The sequence below is a fragment of the Peromyscus eremicus genome, chromosome 10, assembly GCF_949786415.1.
Source record: "Peromyscus eremicus chromosome 10, PerEre_H2_v1, whole genome shotgun sequence".
In the NCBI taxonomy this organism is placed as follows: domain Eukaryota; kingdom Metazoa; phylum Chordata; class Mammalia; order Rodentia; family Cricetidae; genus Peromyscus; species Peromyscus eremicus.
In genome coordinates this window covers 17450180-17462634 of record NC_081426.1, presented here as the reverse complement: position 1 = coordinate 17462634, position 12455 = coordinate 17450180, and positions in this window count along the sequence as shown.

Sequence of the window (12455 nt, the reverse complement as noted above, 5' to 3'; positions counted from 1 at the left end):
AAGAACATCATCACATTTAAGCCCAGCTCAGACTTAAAATGCTAAGACATATGTTTATTTACCAAACTGAGCACTTGGTTGATATAAACAACAATATGGGATGCAGCGATGGTCCCTTTATAGCCTTAAAATGATACCATGTTATTAACAAAAACAAAGAAAAGATGGATAAAGATAAAGATGGAGTGAGAATGGGAGAGAAAAATTATAATATCCTCAGTGTGTGGCAGGAACGTTATACAAACAAGGAATATCAGGAGGGCCTTTCCAGATAATGATTTTCACAGTAGAAAATGTTTGTTTTATGAGCATGGATGTGAGAGCAGATGTTGCTCCTATCTATGTTCTGCTACTGCAAGGGTTTAGAATCCTCCCTTGCCAAACAACTTTTTTCTTGAAGTGGGTTTTAATTGTCACCAGTGGTAAGCACTGTAATCTCGCCTTGTCAGAAAATGCTTAAGACATAGTCATTGCATGTGTAATCAGGTCAAATATTAGGGGTTACTAGTCATCTCAAATCAGGTGGAGAAATAAGCTGCAGAAAATGTGCACGATAGTGGAATACGGCACACATGTATTGGAGAGAAGCAGGTGGGGAATGTCAATTTATTGGGACTACCATAGGTTCTAGGCCATGGATAGTGACAAACATTTTCAGTCCTCATCATTTCCTCTGTCATAGCGAAGGAGCATTTACAATTCTAATTTACATACAGGGGAGGACTCCATGGAGATGATAAACCTTTGTTTGGCATTGCACAGCTGAGACCTAATTCTGCCTGTTTTCAGGGACAAAGAACAGCAGAATGAGGTTGCCTTTCCACAAGCTCTATCCTTACTAGTCAGTGTGTCCCATTATCTAATTAAATGGAGACAATAACTTCAAGTTAACTTTTCTAAATAAAAACTCATTCATTTGGGTACGCAACTTGCAAACGGAAATATGCACGTCACTGACAAGCTACAATAGCCAATACATTCACCTGACTGGTAACTAGTCAATATGCCATGCTGCTTCATCTGCAGAGCACACTCTTACTGTTGATTGTACTACAAGTGTTTTGTTGAGAGTTTGGGGTCTAAAATGAGGACTGAATATGCTTATATTTGAAGCTTCTGTCTTTGGAAGTATTTTTACTTTGAAGTATTCTCTGCTTTTTGTTTGTTTTGTTGTTTATTCCATGGAACCAAAGGTACCTCTGTATGCCCACAAATGAACAAAGGTGCCACTGAGGCACACCTTTTTTTTTTAAATTAAAAAAAATTTTTTTCATTTTACACACCAATTAGAGATCCCCCAATTCCCTCCTCCTGCCCCCAGCCTTAACCCTTCCCCCACCAAACGACCCCCCATTCCCTCCCACAAGAAGGCAAGGCCTCTCAGGGGGAGGCACATTCAGTAGAGGCAAGTCCCAGCCCTTCCCCCTGCCTCAAGGCTGCAAGAGGTATCCCATCATACATAGTGGACTCCACAAAGCCCACTCACGCACTAGTGATGGATTCTGATTCTACCACCAGGGGGCGCGCCAAGCAAATCAACATGCACATCTTTTACCATGTCACATCCTTAAAACTGGCAAGTTGGAGTGTCAGAGAACTTGTAGTGGTGTCCCTAGCTTACTTCAGTGAGAACATGACCTAAAGTCAGGGAGAAAGATGAAAGCCAAGTCATAACAGAAGATGAACGAGAAAATAATGTGAAATAAGACTTGCAATCATATGGAACAGATGGATCAATAAGAAAATGGTCAATGCCTTTATAAGTCACATAGACATTTTCATATGTGAGTTTACTCTAGTGATAGCCAACCTATATTAGACTTACCAAGTGCTTCCAGATGTCACACACCATGTGAAAGAAAATAAAAGTCAGACATCACACATGACAGAAGGAACAAACAAACACAAAGCTAGAGGAGACAGAGAGAAAACTAAAGGAGAGGAGAGCAAGGAGCAAGGAACATAAAGGCTGGAAGAAAGGAGACATTGGGTTAGAGAGAACGGACCCACAGCTGGGGAGGCTGTGGGCCGAGAGCCTTGTCAGGCAATTAGAGTTCTTGGAAGTGATCATGTTCATAATTTTGAGGACATGCTCACTATTACTCTTTGGCCTGCACATGCATTAATATTCTTAATATGCTCAAGACCTTGACATGCATTTGCTTAGCATCCCCATTTTAGAGATGAGCTAGCTGCTGAAGAGAGAAGGTGACTCCTTGTTTGGTTCCAAAAGCAGCGATATGTATGGGATCTGGAGCATGAAACACACACACACACACACACACACACACACACACACACACACACACACCTTGGCCCATTTCCAGAAACTGGTCCCATACCATGCAATGCCTTAGAGGGCCTAGCTAGATTCATAGATTCCATCCACCTTTTTCACATTTCTACTTCCCAATACTTGGTGGCTCCTGACACTGCTGATAGGGGATGTCACTCAGTGTTCTGGTTTTGATGCTGCCTACAGTCTTTGAATTTGAGCTGCTCTTTGGCCAGTTAATGCCTGTTCTTTCTCTTCTCTTTCCTGTTTTTGGATTTTTCTTGGGTTTTCTGGCAGCCACCATCAGTCAGGAGGGTGTTTTTACTTCTCCTTTGTAAACTCATGAATACATCCCATCCTTTTTGGCTAGTGAAATGAGGATTAAATGTTACTGTAGCTGTTTCTGGGTTATCAAATTTTCCATTATACTGAAGGGCAGAGTGTCCCTCTTCTAGTCTGCTCTCCCTATTCCACTGGAAAAGTAAGCTGGTAAGATACACAGCACTGACCACTATGCCCAAGACCTCTGTTTCTCCTCTCAAGACATACAAACACAATAGCTAAAATCCTCAGAACTAGAGGAGACAGCATTAGAGATTCATTAATTGTGGCTTAGGGAATGACTTTCTAGAAAGGACACATGATTTACCTGATAGTGTACAGGTATTCCATAACAGAATTTGGGCATAGTGCAGAGTTTCCCAGTTTCAGGGTCATTCTGATCTCATCTTAACAATCAAATCACTCTGTCAAAAGAACAAAGCTTTGGTTCTGTGGCTGAAGTAACCCTTCCTCCTCATGTCAAGTCCAGACTGGGGAGGGCTTGAAGGGAGAGGATGGGAGTTGGCACACAAAATCCAGTTTGGAGAATTAACAAGAAAAAAAAATTCTAACTGGAGGAGCCATCAAGTAGCACCCAGAGCCACAGTGTCTGCCTGGGAAGCTGTCCTCTGTTATGGAGTGACAGAAATCAGGAAGAAAAATTCAAGAAGACTGGGGAAAGAAGCATGCCAGCAAAGTCCAGCCATATGCAGATAACACACATGAGTGGGTGGGTCTTCTGGCACAGTAGCTGAAGCATTGCATTGTGTCCCTAAATAACAGAGTGGCTAGAGAGGAACAAGCTGTATTAGCAACAAGGGTCCTCGGCTCTGTGTAATCCTGACTCCCAAGTGGTTAAGAACATTAATATGAAATACAAATATTTCAGAAAACAGGGACACTCCACTTACTAAAGCTGTGAAGCTACCAGAGTCATTGTGAGGATCATGAGGAGAGCAAGCTACAAAGACCAGCAAATCAGTTGCCTATACAAAGACATGGGGCAGAAACCTTGAGCAAGGGTCAAATGAAGCGGCTATGGAGCATAGTGGAAGAAACATCCAGTTGCTCCATGCTGACCTGAAGCCTTCTGTCGGCAGGCAATGCTTCAGGAGTAACGCAACCCAGCACATCATGCTCCAAGGCCTTCTTCTGCATATGTAGCTTGTCCTAGAAATGTTGATTGCAGCAGCCTCAGTTCGACCCCCCCGTAATGATTTTGGTTTTTATTCAGGACACTGTAATCTGATGTAGTATGCATGATCCCATCTCAATGATGCCCTGCCACAAAGTAATTTTAAATCATCATTTCCTGTTTCTCACTTGTGGTTGTAGGGTCCTTCTTTTTCATTAATGCCTATAATCACAAATACCTGCCCTGGTTTCATCAGAGTTATCCCTCCTTCATTTAATCAACTATAATGGAAAATCACAGAAGCTACAATTGGGTTTTGAAAGGTCAGAGTGGAAAGCTTTTATCCCACCTCTTCAAGAATACTTTAATTGTGCTGCCTAGTGTTGCATAATCATCTCCGTGGTGACAGTTAGCTAACAATGTAGTTTCGTGATCTTTAAAGCTGTTTTTTTTAAAGACTCATAAACAGTAACTGAATAATTGTACAGCCTGCATAATCAGCATCACAACTGATGCAGCAACAAGATGCAGAATTGTATGTTACAGGGGAGTAGTTTTACCCAGGAGCAGCAAATAAGCAGAAGTCATAGACACTTTCTGTAAAGCCTCAGCCCTGAAAACTGCAGCCCTTTTTAGTGTCAGAGACTCTTCATTCCATTGCTCAGCTGTGAAGACTGCATATGTACTGAATTATTTCCATATATTATTTGATTCCCACTGCAAGTGACTGAGGTAGACATTATAACAGCCACTTTATGTGAAAAAGAGATTGAGAAAAATCATTAGTCTGTTTGAAGGACTCAAGTAGTGGGTGCTGGTATTGAAGTAGCACCTGTCTTGATCCACTCAGGCTAATGTGTCACAATGTCTGACCAGAGGCTTATATAGTTCTGGAGCTGTGGAATCTGAAAGTGTGAAGACTATGCAACTCCCTTGCTGGTTTCTAGAAGGTAGCTTGTTTGTGTACTCAATTGGTGAGAGGAAAGAAAGCCCTCTCAGAACGAATCTCAAGTCTTCTTAATTTAATTACCTCCCAAATGCCCCACCTGTCAATACCATAATGTGGTGGAAGAGGCTTCAATATATATATTTGGTTTTTAGAGGCAGGGTTTCTCTGTGTAGCCCTGGCTGTCCTAGAACTCACTCTCTAGACCAGGCTGGCTTCGAACTCACAGAGATCTGCCTGCCTCTGCTTCCTGAGTGCTGGGATTAAAAGCGTATACCCTTACAACCCAGCAAAGCATTGGATTTTTAATCTATACATTTCCTCACCTAGTTGAGAGAATCAAAAGAAAATATTTCTTCCTCTTTCATCATCATTGAAAAATTTTGACTTCACAGTTCAACCTAGTATTTTGATCAATAGCTACAGAAGAAGGCACCGGTGGATCAACTCTGAAGGAGCTGGTAAAGGCAGTCACTTTGTGATAAGTAGATTCCTTCCTGTTAGGTACCATGGATATATATATATTATGTTAAATACCACAGTCTTTTATATAAGAACTAAATCTTGGTTCCCAAATAAACTATTGTGGTTATTTTCACTCTTTAAATGAGAAGTCTGTGTTAGACATCTGTCTATCACTATGACAGAATACCTAAGAGGACTGATGTAAAAGCAGGAAAGGTCTGTTTGGACTCACTGTTTCAGTAATCTCATCTAACCTAACTGGTTGTTTTGGGTTGTGGCAACATAGTGTATCATAATGGGGAATCTCTTATTGGTAGTCAGGAAATACAGAAAGGGGCTGGGATCCCAATATCCCACTCAAGGGCATGCTGAGTGACTTCACTTCTTATATGTAAGTCATACTTACTCATTAAAGGTTCCATCACCTCCTGGTGGTGACACAGACTAGAGGCAAAGCCTTCAACACAAGACTTTTGGGCAATATTTCAAGCCAAACTCCAGCACTGGTCATATGTGATTATGATTTTAAGAAAAATTAGCTAAGACAAATCATAGGGTCCTTTATTAACAGCTTATTCTCATTGCTGTCCTAGGTATCAATAAAAAATCCATGAGAACAGTATAGTGGTCAGTTACTTCCTTTGTTTTGTGACGACCTGGTTGAGCTATTTCAGCATTAGAAACCAACACCACTCTTGGATCAAATTAATTCACACATGTCCAGTAACAGCTTTCCCTGGTATAGCTGTGCTCTGACCTCAGCTTTTATTGAATGCCGTTGTAAGAAACATCCATTTGAGGAATTGGAAACCTGTAGTAACAGAACACATTGTCTATGGCTTCTAAAATCCTGTGTACATAAACTCAAGGGATGTAATTTTCATGAATCTACACAGAGTAAAGATTGTTTCTTAAACAGTTTCTTGGCTTTCATTTTACAGAAAACAGAAAGCAAGCACAGCTCAGGGGAAATTTACTGTGTGTTGTTGCGTAAGCGCTGGGCTGGTACCAAGAAAGTGTTAAGCCCTTGATAATTTTCACATTCTCACCTAGATTCACTGTTAATATTTCCAAATCTGTGTATCCCAACGTGACACATCATTCTGATTAGTACTCCATAGTATTGGCTAGGTCACTGGAACCTTAGTATTAACAAGTTAGAATATTGGTACAGCACTTTGTCGGTGCAGGATATAGAGAAACAGCTAAGCCATAGAGCATAATGAAATACTGAAGTAAGATAAGATGTAGAGACACAGAGCTACCTATTTCTAGAACAGGAGAGGAATTGCACTATGATACAGTTACTTGGTGTTGGCCATGGTTACGGGGGTGGGGAGGTAAGCAGAAGCAGCTTGGGCCACAGAAGACATTAAAAAGAGGACAGAAACTCCCACCAACACATGCTACTGTCCAAACCTCTTCTGAAAGCCCAAGAACATAACACTGGCTGTGGTATCTGAACTCATTCCCTGAAAGGTTGTGTACTGGAAAATTAATTCACAACACAATGGTGAGATGGGGCTTTTTAGAGGAAATTGTGCTTTTCTCGGGGATAGGTTAATTCTCACAGCTACTTATCCTGAGATCAGGTTGTTATAAATCAAGCCTTCCCCTGATGCTTGCCTCTTTCACATGCTTTAGCTTGTTCTTCAGCTAGCACTCAGCCCCAAATACACCCATTATTTTAAATATACTTATCAATATTTACATTATTTTAGATATGCCAGTGAACAAAATTGAAAGAAAAGTCTCGTTTGAGGGTCTTTGTATTCTAGTAAGGTATGAGAAGACTAGAGGAACATAAATAGATAGCATAAAATATTAAAAGGTAATATCTGAAATTAAGACTAGGAAGTAGGTTTGGAAATGCTGGCCTTGAAACTTGTTGATTTTAATGTACTGGTTATAAAAGTACCATGAGAAAAGGAGACTCGTGTCTGTTAGAGAGCAAAAGGAGATGAAAAAGTACCATGAAGATGTTCAGGAAGAGATACATCAAGCATTATATGTCGAGCTCCCAGGCTGCAGTGTACATGTAGGTTGGAGAATCAGCAGAGAGGATGGGGCATGAGGGCAGATCCGGTCATGGCCAGGGAGACTATAGCGAGGCAGATGTCACTGAGAGCCATCAGATAACTTGCCCTTACAAATGCAAGGGTATTTACAATGTTTAAAAGGGTAGGCAGTTGTGATCAGAATGTGCCACAAATCAACCTACCTTTTAACTATTTAATATGCCACATTCTACTTCCTTAGAAGGGGCAGGGGAGAAAATGAAAGGCTGGCACTCAAGAGTCATCACCTGCAGAGGAGGAGCCAGAGCACTAGCCAAGAAGAAGCACATCATGTGAATATTTTGTTTCTCTGAAGCTTGGTTAGATAGAATGTGTGGAAAGTCAAAGTGATTCCTACATATTTGGTTAATCAAAACATGTATGTAGAACCAGAAATGTAACCTGATGACTTGCATAGCATGCACGAGGTGTTCGGTTTAATTCTCACCACCACAACATGAAAAATTATTTTAAAAGAAAATTTCTTGCCTTGTCTCTTTGGGCACCATCAAGATGTCTCAGCTGGTAATGGCACTTGACAAACAAACCCAGTGACCTGAGCTGGATACTTAGAGTACACTGGGATAACAGAATGAGAGAACTGACTTAACAAAGTTGTTCTTTGACTTCTTCACATGAGCTCTGTGGCATCTGCACTCACAGACACATACATCATGTGTGTGCATGTGTGGGTTTGTGGGCATGTACACACACACACACCACACACACACACACACACCACATATATATAAATAATAAAGAACATGTAAGTAAACATAAACTAAGCACAACTAAAAAGTAGAGATCTGTGTAAAATGCCCAGAGTTAATACTAATATATTTTATATCTCAGGGATATGTAATCTAACATAATCTGTAATTGAGGGCAGTTGTACGATCTAGGATACACATATGTACATATGTACACACGTGTACATATGCTACTGGTGTTCAGATGATGTATAAAGCCATTAAAATGAATGACAGGTAACTGAATGAGAGAAACATTGAAGAAAAGTTTCAAAACCAAAGCCCTGGGGAAGCTCAATGTTAAAAAGCCAAGAGGATGAAATCGTTATAGAACTTTGAATGGTATTTTAACCTCTTGACTTCCTACAACTACAGGTTAATAGATATGGTTATGTGGTTTTCATTCCTCCCTTTTCTCTTTCTTCTTTGGACAGGGTCTCATGATGTAGCCTCTGTTGACCTTAAAATTACCATGCTCTTCCTCAGCTTCCCAAGTGCCAGGATTAAATAAATATGTCATCATGCCCGATTTATGACTATACTTACAAAGTGTTGAGTATCACACCTAAGCTAGAAGAATATGAGGGTGATGATGGTGATGCTGATTCTAGTCATGCTCGTGGTCATTAAGTTGGAGATCAACAAGGAGAATCCCACCACAGCTAGTGGTGGATGAGCACAAAGCTGAAGGAAACACATCTTCTGCCCTACTTTTTTGATTATTGCTTGGGTTAGTTGTTTATGGACTCAATGACAGCTAAGTTTCTACACAATGCTATAGGAAGCATAATATGAAAATCAATGCACAAATGAAAACCAGACCTATTAGGATCAGTTTATTATTCTAAAACCTGCTATCTATGAAGCAAACTTAAAGCCAGTCCCATTGTAAAGTCAAATCCAGGTTACTCCTCTCCAGAGACCAGACCAAGCTTTTCCCACACATCTGTAATCTCACGTTAAATAAAGAATACTGTGTGGTTTTAGCTAATTACCGAATAATGCCTTTGTTTTATGTGGGACATTGTTCAAAGTGATAAAGGAAGCTGACTCTCTGGGTCCTCCCAAATCTGAAACTTGGGGAGTTTGCCTAATTTGAGGGTCTATATTTTACATGCATAATTACGAGTTAGGTTAGCAGAATTTTTCTTCATCTGGGACATTAAAAGCATTTATTCTCTAATGAGAACAAAAGTAGCTTGAGGGAAAAGAGTTATAAGTGCATTTTTGCTAATATTTTAGACATCAACTTATACCATTAAAATATTGATTTTAAAGTTCTAATGTCACTGTGCCATTGGTAATCAATATAGAGAGGTTGATAAATTATTCAGATGACTTGAAGTTATTAATAACTTTCTGACACTGTTTCAAGTGCATTAATTACTTCAAAGGCAACAAAATGTTGTAGGTTTTAGTGATATTGTCAAAATAAAGTTTTAAAATTGTGCATGCATTTCCTATGTGATTAAAAAATTCCACTTTACTATTAATAATTTTTATTTACTTCTTGCATTATTTTCAGCATAGTTATATATGCAAGTAGCAGAGTGTAGCTTTGCAGCCAGAAATAGTGTGTCTGGATTTTGTCCTTGCCGTATACTAGATTTTTGTGACTTGACATGCTTCATCAGCTGTCAGAACCTTAAACAGAAGCATCACTCTAAAAATCTGAATAACAGACAAGCAGGTCTACAGATGCCTCACATGTAGGTAACCTGGTACTATGGGAAGGAGATGGCAAGTCAGTTTTCTGCATGAACCCCTGGATGGCTTTTCAGAGAAAATAATTACATGGATTCTTAGAATTCAAGCATTTCATTGAACTTTCATCTGTATGCTTTTTCTGTTCACCAAGATTCCATTGTTTTATATTCTGTGCTCATTTTGTGCTTAATATACATACTTAACTTAATCTTATTGTTTTATTAAGGTGTGTGTGTGTGTGTGTGTGTGTGTGTGTGTGTGTGTGTGTGTGTGTGTGTGTGTAAGTGTGGTTACTCATGTGTCCCAACAAATGTGAAGGTCATAGGACAACTTTTGGTGGCTGGTTCTCTCTTTCCACTGTGGGTTCTGGGAACTCAACTCTGGTTGTCAGTCTTGCATGGTAGATACTTTTATCTGTCAATCCATCTCTCCAGTTCAAACTTAATCCTCTTAAGAGTTAAAATGTGGGGCTGGAGAGATGGCTCAGCGGTTAAGAGCACTGGCTGTTCTTCCAGAGGTCATGAGTTCAATTCCCCGCAACCACATGGTGGCTCACAACCATCTGTAATGAGATCTGGCACCCTCTTCTGGCATGCAGGCAGAACACTGTATACATAATAAATAAATAAATCTTTAAAAAAAAAAAGAGTTAAAATGTGATAAAGTTAAATCACTCGTGCTATATCCTACCATTGTTTTAAAGAAGGGCATTTTCTATGGTTGGAGTAATTATCTGACCCCGAGCTTATGCAAAATTTGTTTCTTAATATAAGTATTGAGAGATATTGAAACCTTTAAGATGTGATTGTGTTGTTGGGAACAGTTAATATCCTTCAGCACTGGCATTAGCCAGGGCCTCTAGAGGAGTCAAATCAATAGGAGGAGTCCACAGAAGGGTATAGAGAATTAGTGTTTGGAAACTTATTTAAGTCTTACACATTAAGGACTAGACAGTCCAGTGATGGCCAACCTCATGCTAGAGAGGTTGAGAAGCCAGAAATAGTTCACAAGGAAGCTGGTTGCCTCAACAGTTCCGAAGTGTTTCTGGCCTTTAGTCCCCATGGGAACCTGAAGAAGCTCAGTTATAATGTCAGGAAAGGATGGCAACAGCAACGTTAACCACTATGGGGTGGGCATATTCAACAGTGAGCTGTGGAGGCAGGCAAGCAAGCAGTGCTGTTGCTTGTGGGACCTCTGTATATCTGGGCTGTTGCAGTAAGGTGCTGCTTACTCTGGGGAAAGATACCCCACCTACTGTTAATCCTTCTTGAAAATGCCCTCACAGACCTGCCCAGAGGCCTGACTTGGAGTTGATTACGTAGACAAGCAAGTTGACCGTTGGTATTAACTATCACACATAGCCACTGAAGAGCAGGGGATTGTAAAGCAAACTTGCTTATTAGGTTTTTGCTCTTCCATACACATCCATTTGCTCTTTCACTTTTCAGCCATGTTATAATGCAGAGTGTAGGAGAACATCACAGGAAGCCCAGCACATGCTGGTCCCATGCACTTGAACTTTCCGTTATCTACATCTATTGAATTAAATAGAATGCTGTTCTTAAATTATGTTGTTTATTATCAAGGAAAAAAGCCCAAAACCAAATAAACAAAAAACTCCACACTAACATACTTTTAATGAGACAAAAAAATATATCTTCAATTGTTTTCTTTCTGGCTGAATTTTCAGAGGGATTTGGTCCTGGAACTGTGCACCAAGTAAAGGCATACACCATGATGCCCTGTCTGATGAATGTGCTTCTGCTCATAAAAATATCATGGAATATCATGAAACAGTACCATTACAGGACTATACATGTCTATTATTGATAAAAATAACGCCTAAAATGCCAAACAATGAAAAAATTGACCAAACAGTGACCCAGCCCACCATTTCTTATTGAACATATTGAAGAGAATCTTCTCTTTTTTTCTTTTTTCTTCAGATATATTCTTAATTCTTCCTAGATAAGATTTGTTGTGATTCCTTCTCACAACAAATGCCCTTTTTCCAGACAGAACCAACCCAGGCACAGCTCTGCTTTCTTACAACCTACAAATCATCCAACAGAGTCAAATCCAATAGCTGTGACTGCGCTATCTCTAAGATCCACCAGAGTTCACTGAGTTGAGTGTCCTGTCTCACTGTCAAGATTAATAAGCCCAACTTGTTCCATGGCAGTTATGCTTCTGGCAATCCTTGGCCCACAAGCATTGTAGCAGCAATATGCTCATGTAAACTCGCCTCTGAGTCTTGTCTTCTCTTCATTATTCGTCAGGAAAACTGGATTCTTTTTCCATTTGACACTTGTTTAAAAAAAACTGAGCCATGAAGTATTTTAAAATATGGTAATAGATCAAGTACATTAATTATCTTGTATATAAATATGCATTTCTTTCCGAATATGAGAACAAGAACTTGGTAACTATGTCACTGAATTTTAAGGAAGTCTATGCTTGGAAAGGAGTGGGAGAGAATTTAAATGAGAGACAAAGGCCAAAAGGGAGGCTGAAAAGCAAATGAGGAGGAGAAATTGGGAAATGAAGAAAAGAATGCCCAGGAAAGAATGCCATGAAAGACGCAAAGGCCTCATTCAACCTGACATGGGGCATTTGTTTGTATCTACTTTCCCCTCAAAGCCACCAGGAGTAGTTGCAGACATGCACATCACTGCAAAGAGAACAAAGACTACCATCTGTGAGTGATTTTCTGTATCTACAACTTGCGAAGTAGAAGAGGCCATTGCTAGTGCTTAGGGCACTCTGGGAAACTCTGTATCCCTGGCAACTCCAGGTGAAC